Source organism: Littorina saxatilis, linkage group LG7 (genome assembly GCF_037325665.1).
Source record: "Littorina saxatilis isolate snail1 linkage group LG7, US_GU_Lsax_2.0, whole genome shotgun sequence".
In the NCBI taxonomy this organism is placed as follows: domain Eukaryota; kingdom Metazoa; phylum Mollusca; class Gastropoda; order Littorinimorpha; family Littorinidae; genus Littorina; species Littorina saxatilis.
The window spans coordinates 10,394,587-10,408,812 of record NC_090251.1 but is presented as its reverse complement, the minus strand read 5'-3'; the positions used below and the strand labels follow the sequence as shown (position 1 = coordinate 10,408,812).

The following is a 14,226-nucleotide window of genomic DNA, read 5'->3' as shown; positions in this document are numbered from 1 at the left end:
CCAAAGTGATTTTCAATTTTTAAATAACCCATATGAAACTTAGTTAAACAAATAGAGTTTTTCATTCTGAGCACAGGAATACTTTTTTTTTAAGGTGGGCTGGAAAAAAAAAAAGTTATGATTTTTTTCCGTATTTTTGGACTCTGAAAATTTTTTGCACATCATTCTTCCGCACATTCAAACATGCCTCAAGCGCACAAATCAAATCACATGAGTCAAAAAATGAGTTTATGAATAGTTTATATACTTTTCAGATTGATAATGCAAAATACATTGACAGGAAATACATCGAAATAGAGATACAGAGCTTCAAAAATGGCACAAAATAGCAAAATAAGCCCTCTGCTACTCCCAACAACTGGGCAAGAGTCCATTTTCTAACTCTTTCATCTCTAAATCATAAAATGCATTTTCATTCTAATACATTTTCTAGGAAGAGCAGGATATGATATCTAAGCCTAATTTTTTTCAACTCTATCTGACAACTGGTTAGTACGATATCTTTGATCAAAAATGCCAAAAGTGCTGTTTTGTCAAGTCGAGAAAAATGGCGACTAAGTGGTCATTTTTGGTCTGCCATAACTTTCTTGCTTTAAAAGTTACAAAGCTGATTTTGGTATCCATTTGTTCAGCATTAAAAGCTCTTAATAAGTGATACACACTTGGATTTCTACATGCTTAATAAAAACATAGCAATGTCTTGAAAAAACAGATATTTTGTACATAACGTGAATTTTGGCTTCTTCAAAATGTTTTTATCTGGTTCAATGTTTAAGATAATGCAAGTACCTTATACCAAAATGATCAGTTTTTAATAAACTGTCAGAACAGCAAACAAGACAATGAACGTCTTTTCTTCCCTTAAGACCATAACTGTTTTTTATCTGAGGTAAAAAAAAAAAAATAAAAAAAATAAAAATTTTTTTTTTTTTTTTTTTACGAAAAAAGTATGTCTTGATTAGCTTACTCTGTCATGCTTGCAAGTTAACTTTGTAAAAGCTCAATTTTCTGCCTCAGTTTTGAAGATTATTGTTGCACAGCAATTTTTTCTGCCGTCAGTGATAAAGCTTCCTCTTTTAAAATGTTTAGTTCTTGCTCAAGAATATTTTTTTAGCACAAGATCTCCTTGGTGGGTAGCTTTGAAATTTGCACTTCTTCTTTAGAGTTTGGAGTTTCTCACTCCTGATAAGATATTCTTCACATTTCTGTTCTCTTGCTGTAGTTTCTTGACTAAAATTGGCATGCACTTGTTTGAGAAAAGTCCAGTTTTTCTTTAGCAATAGTCAAATCAGCAAAGTCCTTAGTTTGCCAAGTGGTAGTCAGATTTGCACCACCTACAATATACTCCAAATGTTCAAGCTTTCTTTTTCTGCCTTTTCTTTCCCTTCCTGTAGTATGTTGTGGTATTCCAGCGTAACCATTGTAGCAACTGAATGTTGAACTTGCAGACTGCTAATGCTATGCTGGTTTTCTTCCCTACTGTCAAGTATTCCTGCTGGTTCAACTGTGCTGTGATGGACTAACTTCTCTTGCTCCTGGTTTGAGCTGCCCAGATTCTTGTTGGAAACACTTCTTCCTTGGCAACTGTTTGACTGCACACTAAATTCATGAACCAAAAACTTCCCAAGTTCTTCAGGGCGCCTATCTTTAGCTTTGCTTAAGATTTTGTACTGCATCATACTTTTCTCTTCAGACTTAGCAATCTGTGATCTAGAACATTTCAATCCCCTCCCCTAACACATTCAACCATTCAGAAGCAAAATCATGTTTTACATGTTCTTTCTTTCTAAATTGTTCAAGTGCAATCACAATCTGGTTTGTCAGTCGGATACCTGTTCCTAAAAATTGAGAACATGAATGCACATTTGACCAGTCAATGCCAACATCATCAAGTTCTTTGTTTATTATGTTCACATAAGAGGTCTCTTTCAAGAATGCAGCATCAGCTGAAGAAACAGCAATGTTGTTGAAGGATTTTTCAGTCTTCTGGATCAGTGCCTTCACACGTTCTGGATATGAAGAGTCACAAAGCAGCCGACTGAACCAAACAGATACCTGCACACAAACACACTGCTTACCTTTTTTTCTTAGCTACAGAGAGAGAGAGAGAGAGAGAGAGAGAGAGAGAGAGAGAGAGAGAGAGAGAGAGAGGGATGGATGGATGGATGGATGGATGGATTGTTTATCAAACAAGGCAATAGCCCCATATGAAGGGGTGTGTTTGTTTGTTTGCTTAACGCCCAGCCGACCACGAAGGGCCATATCAGGGCGGTGCTGCTTTGACATATAACGTGCGCCACACACAAGACAGAAGTCGCAGCACAGGCTTCATGTCTCACCCAGTCACGTTATTCTGACACCGGACCAACCCGTCCTAGCACTAACCCCATAATGCCAGACGCCAGGCGGAGCAGCCACTAGATTGCCAATTTTAAAGTCTTAGGTATGACCCGGCCGGGGTTAGAACCCACGACCTCCTGATCACGGGGCTGACGCCTTACCACTAGGCATGTGTGTGAAATGAAATAAAAAAGTATACATACAAATAGTATACATGCAGAACATCAAACGTGACAGACCATAAAATATCAGATTATTAACATAATATAGCAGAACAATATGAATACATAGAATATGCAGAGAGAGAGAGAAAGAGAGAGAGAGAATGTAAGTTGCAACACTTATTTAGAAAAATGAATGTCAAAAGAAGCTAATACTAAACAGTGCCATCATATACTGAAGGTAAAACTTCTTTTTTTTCCATCTGTATTTTTCCATTTGAATGCTTACACTGTATGGCCTTGCTCCCAGCAAATCAGTCCCCGGAGCTTAAGTTAAAGCTTGATGAACACCTGCCATCAAGTTAGTCAGGAACTGAGGAAGACTTGGTCTTCTCCCTCTGCCAGTCATTAAAAATGTCTCCTTTAGTTTCTGGAACCGATCATCTGAGATTGAGAAGGGAAAAGTTGGAGGCCATTAGCACAGTTAAGAATTACCATTTCAAGAAGTGAACACAATATGATTGTATGGTGGTATGTGATGTTTTATTACACGCATTTATATGTCTCACTAACGCATACTCCAACAACACATACATACTCGAAGAAGGACAGTAAAAAATAAAATAAAAATTAAAAAGGTATTGTGCATGAAAAGTTCAATGTCCATTGCAAGTCAACCACATTTTCAAGGAACTTTGTTACAACAGTGAAATAAAAAAAGAAGTGAACGCAATAGTTAGAAAAGAAAACGGAATTATTTGACGTAAAAAAAGCGAAGTTGTTTGCACATCGTAAAATGTAAACAAGGAGATAAGGGAGATCACCCAGAAGACGACTATCGAGCACGCATGCAAAAAAGCTAATTTCTAGTAATTCTCTTTGTTAATGATTCAAATCAATGAACAGATTGTTAAAAATGTGTTTCAAGACTTTATTCCTTGAGTCATAATGCTTTATTTTCCTCACTGTAAAAATACAGCGTGCCGAGAAGTTCACTACTCCCACCTTCACAAACACTGTACTTCGTCTGCTATCAACTCGGTTCGTCAATCACCGTGTTTTTTTTAAATAAGCAAATATATTTTAAAGAATCGAAAGAGAACACATTGTAAGGCATATATGCTTACCTTCTAGACAATCTGGATCGAATGGTTCGTCAAATTTTGGGTGCAAATCGAACTTTCGCGACCGTGACGTGCCATCGCTTGATCTTCGTCAAACGCCGCCATGACACGGCGTACTCGACAACGAGAAAAACGGGTTGCCTCGTTTTCGGTCCTCGCGGAAGCAAGCCATTGGTTGCATCAGTATGAAAATAGACCAGGTGAAAGTTCAAACTCCGACCTTGCCATTCGCATGCATAAAACCGGATATTGTTCGTTCTGAGATGGCAAAATTTTCGAGCGAAGTTTTAAACTAGAAAATATTACTCTTAAACGGAAGTCAATCAAAATAATATTGATATCGCCGGAAAGCTTAATCTTTCCTCTTTATGTCTTTAGTAGCGGGTTGTTGCTAATTTTAATGGCTTATCTCCGCGAGCGGAGTTTTCCCGGTTGGTGTCAAAACAACACAGCGAAAACTTCGTTCTGACGTCAGAAAAACACAACTTTGCAACCATTTTCACACGCGTATTTCAAATGTTAGATTTTGAATCTAATACTTCATTTTTGTTTTAAAGTAACTATGAAGAATCAATTATCATCTTGGTGTATTCTTTTTATTCATTTCATCTCATTCCGGCGAGTGTGAACAAGTTAAAAACCAGTGAAAAATCACACTCGGCGTCACTTTTCGCCACCCGCGAAGAGCACTTTGGAATACCTAGTTAGAGTGTTTAGGGTAGCGAAGTGCACTTGGCTACAAATAGATCTTAAACAGGAGATTATTCGTTTTTGATTTATATTACGAGAACGCGGATAATTCGCGTGCGTGTGTGTGTGTGTGTGTGTGTGTGTGTGTGTGTGTGTGTGTGAGTGTGTGTGTGTGTGTGTTTGTGTGTGTGTTTAATTGTGCGTGCGTGCGCGCGCGCGTGTGTGTGTGTGTGTGTGTGTGTGTGTGTGTGTGTGTGTGTGTGTGTGTGTGTGTTTGCCTGTCTCACGACAGTATTTTTGTCTGGGATTGTATTTTCTGACGCAGTTGCTGTCTGTATTTCAGTGAAATACAACGTGGTGTCAAGGCTAAGTTCTGTTACGATGAGTACACTTGATCATGGTACCCCTACAAGCACTACCGATGGAAGGGTAGTATCGGCCCTGGCCGCCAATTACCAGGAATGTGTCGGGACAGGAAGTGGCCTTGGTTACAGATTCTGGAGAGTTGACCTCACCAATACTTTTCACATCTTTGAATTTGTTGTCACACCCTCAACAAATTTTAATAGTAAATTTCTTGTTAATCTTGGAAACGTCTGTTTGTCGTGTTTTCTTTTTTGCGATATACTTGTCCCCACTGAGAATTATCCCGTACACAGATTTTGAAATCGTAGCAGAACAAACCATGTTAATAATGCATTTAGAAAACTTGTACGGCGCAGTGCCTATGACACACAAGTGCGACGATTATTGACTGAAAGAAGGGGTCGAGTGAAACCAGTTGATATTACCTTCAAATAATTATAATGGTACCATTGTCACCTTTGTGCAACAATAATCAAATGACTTTGGAGCACACAATTTCAATATCCACTAAATCACACCGTATAACCGGTTGATACGAAGAAACTACCCACGCTCCGGTTCAATCCATTTCAGCTCTCACGCGGCGGCAAAGCGAGGTGAGTTGCTCCAAAAATTGCATCATAACTTTCACAAAAAGACATTTTATCGTATTATTGTTGTTTGCACTTTAGCATAAGAAGTATGCGTACCATATTCCAGAATTATTTTATTATTTAAATGCACTTGTAAAAGGGGAGCAGAGAATATTGACACATTTCAAGCGTTCTGCGCCAAAATGTTGACTTTTCATTGTTATTATGGAATATTTAATGCAAGTAAAAGATTATAGTCACCGGGAAAGTCAAGATTAATCAATTCTTGAAACATGAGTGTACTTTTTGGTCTTTGAAAAGTTGCAATTCGATTACATGTCAAGAAATCGCGTAGCAACCCTACAAATTGCCGGTTGATACTCTCACGCTCGGTAGGGTGAGACTCTCACGCAAATTTTTTATTCTCTGGTTGAGACTCTCACGAATGATTTTTGCTTTATTTGAGCAAAAAACCCAACAATTTACTCGTTTATGCAGGCAATCTTTGTTTGTCCGGTATTTTGCCACTGATTCCTGTTCTCTCCCCCCCCCCCCCCCCCCGACACACACATATATACATGACCCCTCTCCCCATCATAGAGTTGTTATGTTCCCTTTTCCCCTATTGTAGTTTCGGCAAACTCGGGGTGTACCGCAAAACTCGGGGTGGGCAAAGTACAAAAGGTCATCTTTCCATTAACGATCCCGACTACTGAACTTCCAACTGCATTCTCGGACTTCTTTCTTCAAAAGATCGTGTCCATTCGAGACAGTTTCCCCCAGCCCTCACTCAGCAACGTCACCGCTGAGACGTACACTGGTTCTCCATTGTTTAACTTTACACCAGTGTCCGAAAAGTTTGTTCTAGAGACTCTTCAAAAGTCTGCAAAAAAGTCGTGTGAGCGAGACCCGATTCCATCAAAACTTTTCCACGACAATCTCGAAACCCTTCTGCCCACCATTACAAACATTGTAAATGAATCACTGACCACTGGTACTGTTCCTTCTAGTTTCAAAGAGGCAGTTGTAAAACCCATTCTAAAGAAAGCCTCACTAGATCCTAACCAACTGAAGAACTATAGACCTATCTCAAATCTTCCCTTCCTTTCTAAGCTTCTTGAAAAAATCGTTCTCCACCAACTTGCTTCCCATCTCTCTTGTAACAATCTCCCGAGCCCTCACCAGTCTGCTTACCGTCCAGGACACAGCACAGAGACCGCTATTCTACGCGTAGTAAATGATCTCTTAGTCTCCCTTGATGAAGATAAAGTTTCGGTTCTTCTACTTTTGGACCTTTCGGCTGCGTTCGATACCATCGATCACGAAATTCTTCTCCGTCGGTTGGAGCAGGCTTTTGGCAACTGAGAGAAAGCAGTTTGTTCTTGTTGGTGACCACCAGTCAGCCACAGTTCCCCTTGAGTTTGGCGTCCCACAAGGCTCTGTGCTGGGTCCTGTCCTTTTTATTCTCTATACAACTCCTCCGTCCAATGTAATCTCGACTCATTCCGTCGAGCATGAAATGTTCGCAGACGACACACAACTATACAAATCAGAATCACCTGAAAACATTCCTAACCTCCTTCACTCTCTAAACATCTGTACTTCAACTGTTAAAACATGGATGTCAGAAAATAAACTCAAACTGCGGAATGACGATAAGACCGAGGCGATGTGTTTCTCAAAAGCCACAAAAACTCACTCTCTTCCAAAAGCAGTAACACTCGGTGCTGTTAGCATTGATTTTGCAGATAAAGTCCGCGATCTTGGAGTCATTATTGACCGCGATCTGACTATGAAACAGCATGTCACCAAAACCTGCTAGGCCGCATACATTGAGTTGAAAAGGATTAGTTCAGTCCGCTCTTGTCTGACTGAAGAGGCCACCAAAACACTAATTTCTTCGTGTGTGCTATCTAGAATAGACTTTTGTAATTCAGTACTAATCGGTAGCCCCCAGACTATCATCCAACCACCGCAAAGGGTTCAACATTCAGCTGCAAGATTAATTTGTAAATCCTCCAAGAAGCAACCTTGTACTCCCCTTTTGAAATATCTGCACTGGCTTCCGGTCAATCAAAGAATTAAGTACAAAAGCTCGTGTCTCTGTTTTAAAATCATCACTGGTTCTGCACCTTCATATCTGTCTGAACTCGTAAACCTGTACGTCCCTTCTAGATCGCTGCGCTCTGCCGCTGACACTCGAATGTTCCGAATTCCAACAAAAAAAAAAGAAAAGTACATGGACAACGCGCATTTTCATTTGCTGCTGTTAAAACATGGAACTCCCTTCCTTATTCTGTCAGACATAGTCCATCCTATTCTTCTTTTAGATCAAATCTGAAAACGCACCTGTTCACACAGCATTTTCTAGACTAACCAGTAACTTTCAAACTGTCTGGTGACCCCTGCAGCAGCCAGTGATCTGGAAATCGTGTGCTGCTACTTTTTCTCTTTTCCTTGTGCAAGCTACAAATCGGTTTATCTAGTTAGATAAATGGATGTGCATAAGCACGAGCTTGGTTTTGTGATTATATCTGCGATTTTTTGTGTGTACGCCATGTATGCAGATTGTGTAGGTATATTAGTATTCATGTGTGAGTGCATGTGTATGTGTGTGTGTCTGTATGTATGTGTGTGTGTGTGCCTGTCTGTATGTGTGTGTGTGTGTGCGTGTGCGTGTGTGTGTGTGTGTGTGAACGTGTGTCTGTGTGTCTGTGTGTATCTGTGCATGTGTGTGGTGATAGCATGTGTGTGTGTATGCGCACGCGTATGTGCGTGCGCACGCGTGTGTTTGTTTGTGAGTGCATGGATTTAAACGATGAATTTGCTTTTGTACTCCTGTTCTTTTTGTGTCTTAATGCTGTATTTTGGTTTTGTACATGTATGTGTATAGCAATGTCATTGTAAAACGCTTAGAGCTTCTAGGTAAGCGCTCTATAAGTTTCCATTATTACACCCCCGGTATAGGGGTGTGTATAGGATTCGGTCCATGTGTTTGTTTGTTTGTTTGTGTTCGCATATAGATCTCAAGAATGAACGGACCGATCGTCACCAAACTTGGTGAACAGGTTCTATACATTCCGGAGACGGTCCTTACAAAAATTGGGACCAGTCAAACACACGGTTAGGGAGTTATTGGTGTGTATAGGATTCGGTCCATGTGTTTGTTTGTTTGTTTGTGTTCGCATATAGATCTCAAGAATGAACGGACCGATCGTCACCAAACTTGGTGAACAGGTTCTATACATTCCTGAGACGGTCTTTACAGACCAGTCAAACACACGGTTAGGGAGTTATTGGTGGATTAAAATTATACAAGGACTTATAGAGGGACATCTTAATGGTCAAAGGGAAATAACCATTCTCAGTCACTGCCACCAACTGAGAAGGTTATTTCCCTTTGACGGGGGTGTTTTTCCTACCTCGGAGGAATTTCTTGTTATTATTATATTACCGCCTCTTTACAGACAGTATGAGCTGTCATTCATACCCTAATACACCCTTGATAATGTAAATGTCCGAGAAAACCCACACTGTTGCAGATCCACTGTTATTGGGGAAAACAAGGATCCTGCTGATTTTCTTGACATGATTCATTTGAATTTCTGCTTGTTCATGATCAAAAACTATATTTAACTACATTTCTAACTGTATAAGAGGCATGTTTGGAAGTGGATTGTGGAGTAAATATGTAAACCCGAAATACATGAAGTAAATACTAATACTTTGGCTCGGCTCGTTGATTTCATTAGAAACTCTCCTACTCTTTGTCTTAGTGAAGTTAGTCAGGTCTCTGATCAGATCTTCGTCCTCGCTTGATTTCTTCTTCTTCCTCTTCTTCTTCTTCTTCCGTGATAGGACTGGGTTCTCTCGAACGTTGAAAAGTCCTGCAGGTTGTCCATACACTTTTGGATTTCTGCCGTTCTGACCCAGGGACTGTGTAAAAAACATATCTCAGTGACGCAACATGCTCTCTCCAATGATATAAGTATAAAATATGGTGTACCATCATAACATGAAATACCATACGTGACGTGTGTAGTACGCAAGGCAAAACAAGTAAAGGGAAGTAAAAGAATCATCAAGAGAGAGAGAGAGAGAGAGAGAGAGAGAGAGAGAGAGAGAGAGAGAGAGAGAGAGAGAGAGAGAGAGAGAGAGAGAGAGATAGAGAGAGAGAGAGAGAGAGAGAGGTTTTAAACATTAAGAGACTACATAAGAGATTTTGCATCAAATCCAAACAGGTAAACATGCTAAGACATGAAATATTCTCCGTTTTCCATTTGAAAAACTGCGTGAGAGTCGCAACCGAGTATGCGTGAGAGTCGCAACCTTTCAAAATAAAGCAAGCGTGAGAGTATCAACCGGCAATTTGTAGGGTTGCTACGCGATTTCTTGACATGTAATCGAATGGCAACTTTTCAAAGACCAAAAAGTACACTCATGTTTCAAGAATTGATTAATCTTGACTTTCCCGTTGACTATAATCTTTTACTTGCATTAAATATTCCATAATGACAATGAAAAGTCAACATTTTGGCGCAGAACGCTTGAAATGTGTCAATATTCTCTGCTCCCCTTTTACAAGTGCATTTAAATAATAAAATAATTCTGGAATATGGTACGCATACTTCTTATGCTAAAGTGCAAACAACAATAACACGATAAAATGTCTTTTTGTGAAAGTTATGATGCAATTTGTGGAGCAACTCACCTCGCTTTGCCGCCGCGTGAGAGCTGAAATGGATTGAACTGGAGCGTGGGCATCTTGAACACACGGCCAGTACAACTGGCCTTGACACGGAACGATCCAAGGGGGGCAATCTCAGTCATCTGAAAGAGGGAAATCCAAACGCAATCCGCCTTGTTCGATTTTATGGGCTTGGACGATAGAGAAAAATAAGAAAAGCAAAAGCTGGAGTCCAGTCTGGACGAAACTGCTATCAAGAACGCAGAATTGATTTTTTCTGAGTTTTTTTTTTAGCCGTAAGCGCCATTTCTCATTTCGAATTTCTCATAACTGCTGTTCACAATGCGGCCGCAGTGAAACCAACAAAGGGGCCTCACCCTGGAAGAGTTTCCTGCTCCGATAAACATGGCGCTTACGGCTAAAAAAAAACTCAGAAAAAATCAATTCTGCGTTCTTGATAGCAGTTTCGTCCAGACTGGACTCCAGCTTTTGCTTTTCTTATTTTTGTCTATCGTCCAAGCCCATAAAATCGAACAAGGCGGATTGCGTTTGGATTTCCCTCTTTCAGATGACTGAGATTGCCCCCCTTGGATCGTTCTGTGTCAAGGCCAGTTGTACTGGCCGTGTGTTCAAGATGGAGCGTGGGTAGTTTCTTCGTATCAACCGGTTATACGGTGTGTAAATGGAGAAACAGGAAAGGCCAAATCACCCGGCAGAACTATCAACTGTCCAGTTTCAAAGCCATATAATGATCCATTGATCTCAAAACGTTAAGGATATTTTATTCGGTGGTATAGGACAGATGTTAAACAGCAGTGTTTTGGTCAAAACATTGTCTTCTTTGCTCACAGTTGGGTTCACTGGATTTGAGCAATATTTGGGTAGGACGACACGTCAACAGTACCTAACCACAGTGGAACCCTCCTGGATCAATCTTACTAAATCAGGTCTAAACAAGTCGCGTAAGGCGAAAATACAACATTTAGTCAAGTAGCTGTCGAACTCACAGAATGAAACTGAACGCAATGCAATTTTTCAGCAAGACCGTATACTCGTAGCATCGTCAGTCCACCGCTCATGGCAAAGGCAGTGAAATTGACAAGAAGAGCGGTTTAGTAGTTGCGCTGAGAAGGATAGCACGCTTTTCTGTACCTCTCTTCATTTTAACTTTCTGAGCGTGTTTTTAATCCAAACATATCATATCTATATGTTTTTGGAATCAGGAACCGACAAGGAATAAGATGAAAGTGTTTTTAAATTGATTTGGAAAATTTAATTTTGATAATAATTTTTATATTTTTATTTTTCAGAGCTTGTTTTTAATCCAAATATAACATATTTATATGTTTTTGGAATCAGAAAATGATGGAGAATAAGATGAATTTTTTTTTTAACAATTTTCAGATTTTTAATGACCAAAGTCATTAATTAATTTTTAAGCCACCAAGCTGAAATGCAATACCGAAGTCCGGGCTTCGTCGAAGATTATTTGGACTGACGATGCTACGAGTATACGATCTTGCTGAAAAATTGCATTGCGTTCAGTTTCATTCTGTGAGTTCGACAGCTACTTGACTAAATGTTGTATTTTCGCCTTACGCGACTTGTTTTAATTTGTCTTTGGCACGGTGTTATGATGCGCAAGCGCGTGAGTTTATGCATCTGTCTGTCTGTGACTACGTGTGTGTGTGTATGTGTGCACGATAACAAAAATAATCCGAAGAGCTCCAGATGATTATACTTTTCGAGTTTGTGTGACTGTTCCCGTAGCTTGATGTTCACGATTTACGAATTAAGGGACAACCAAAAAGGCGTTTTCTCTGTGTCATAACGGACAGATAACGGTTCTCTGTATAGTAGGCAGTTATGACCTTCAGACAATGCTCTTACAGACTCTTAAAAACCTGGCGATGTTTATCTCCATAGCTCCATTTCGTAGCATACCAACTGTCTGATTCGTCACAGCAAATGCCAGATTGTGACTCGCCGTTATCAAGACGACCATGATAAAAACCCAGTGTTGCCTCCAGCTGACGTCATATTTTGGAGTCATTATGACGTCATGTCTGCATTCTTCTGTCTTGTTGATTCTGTGTCTTCTTTACTTCTTTTTATTAAACAGCACAGCTGTGTTCAAGATACGTGAACAGTTCTTTTCTGCAACTGCTACTGAGCAAGTTGTTCGCATCATCCGTGAAGGCTATACGCATCCTATCGGAGAACGGTAAAAAAATTATAGAAAATGTTCTCAAAAAAAGTTGCGCGAAAGACACCAGGGACAGTATTTTTCACCTTTTCAAACGATCATAACTTTTGAGCCCATGAAAGAATGTTTCTGAAACCCGGCACACATGTAATGGCACCATTCTTTGAAAAGTAGGGCCTATACAAAGTTGCGTGTATGTCATATTTGTTTCTAGTACGTTACGAACGTTTACAACGTCTATTCTCGGGTTCTGTTTGCTCAAAGTACTGGAACGTATACCGATGAGGGTCTTTGTCATCATTCTGCGAAATTTGGAGAGGCTGCTATTTGTAGTTTTAGATTTATTGCATATCAACTGCGGCTACCCAGCAAAAACACCACAAAAACCCTGCATTTTTTTCTGTTTTCCAGGATTGTGGTCGCTCTCTTTTACACGCCGAATCAGCCTGACTGCGCGGCGGATTTGAACTGAATGTGCATGAACTGTTAGGAAAGACACCAAATAAACTTTTTGATGTAAAAATTGTAAAATATCATTCAGTTTAAGTCACCGTTTCGACGTTTGAAAGTGAATCATGCCGTCAAAAAACGCCATTTTTGAGGGTAGGCGTGGTCACGGACCTGTAACGGCTACCCAAACATTGCTCAGATCCAGGAAACAGATTTTTGAGCAGAAGAAAGACTGCTCTTCAAATACACGTTTTCTTCTGACCCAAAAACTGCTGTTTAACATCTGGGCTATATCTGAAAAAAATATCCTTTTTGTGCTCAGTGTACTTGTCTCGTCTAAATACCCGGCCCTGTTACGCTGAAAACACAGTAGCTGTTAATATCTTTTAAGCTCGTGAAAGAATGTTGTGCTGGCTTTTTGTGTTACAGGTACCTCGATGACAAATATGATCTTCCTGGTGATGCGACATTTGGGGAACTTGGCCACAACATATCAGGCGGGACCCAGGGAACTGTGCCACACTTTTACTGGCAGATTTCAAGGCTCACGTCAGAGCGTACCCTGTGATCGGCAACCACTGTTCGGCTCACTGGTTGGTATTCAAGCCCCTCAAAGCTCCAGTCTCTCCCTCTGCGAGGTCGAGGTTATGGGATACCGCGTCAACGGTCAGTACAGTTATTCACTGCAAGGCACACGCACGTACACATGCTCACACAAACATACGTACTCACACACACAAACGCGCGCACACACACACACACACACACACACACACACACACACACACACATAACTATTAGAAAGAGTATATCCTGCAGGATTAGTATTGTGGTGTTAAAAACTATTAGATACAGAGTTTATCCTTTAGGATTAGTATTGTGGTGTCGACTACACAGTACTGAAAATCCATTGTTATTGATGGGCGCTGCACAGAATTCCAATTAAAATACCACCCACTCTTTGAGTATGCCACTAGGTCTAACCCTTTAAATCTTGCACTTTTTACATTTGATAAAAAAACCATTCAAAATGCCTTCCAAAACGCAAATACATCATCTTTGGGGTGAAACTCCAATTATCATTTGATTTGCATTTGTTGTGAACCCATTGTAATAAAAAAAACCAAGAAGGGCATTTGCCTAATATTGATACTTTTTAGGCCACCTTTTTCAATTTCAAAACATAAAACGTTTCTTTTCACCTTTTCAAAGGCCTTCCGATTACAATCTTTTTTTCGCCACAAAAATCTAAACAATACGGTATATACTTCATTCAAAACTTCATTCAAAACACGGTCAGTTAATACAAACGCTTGCACAGTATACACAAATTGTGAAATTAAAAACGTTTTCACAATACATAATTATTTTCCCTAAAATGCTCAGATTTCGCTTCCTGTAGGAACATTTAAAATGTGACGTCATCAACGACATTTATAAAAAACAAAAACAAAAACAAAAAAACGAAATGTCCTGGGATATCATTGGAGGAACGTCTGTGTAAAGTTACATGACGATCTGCCGATTGGTTTCCTGGGAATCGTTCTTCACACACACACACACACATACACCACCTCCCTCGTCTCGATTCCCAGCCAACATGTTAAAACATTAACATTTTATATTAGTC

General features: G+C 39.9%; 1 long non-coding RNA gene across 1 annotated transcript; it reads right to left on the bottom strand.

Moving 5' to 3' along the window:
- Positions 1-223: 223 nt before the first annotated feature.
- Positions 224-3,766, bottom strand: LOC138970654 (uncharacterized). Its single transcript, XR_011457038.1, has 3 exons — positions 3,629-3,766; positions 2,791-2,945; positions 224-2,055 (listed from the first exon to the last, which is right to left on the bottom strand). It is a non-coding gene; the product is annotated as an uncharacterized lncRNA (long non-coding RNA).
- Between the last annotated feature and the right edge of the window lie 10,460 nt (positions 3,767-14,226).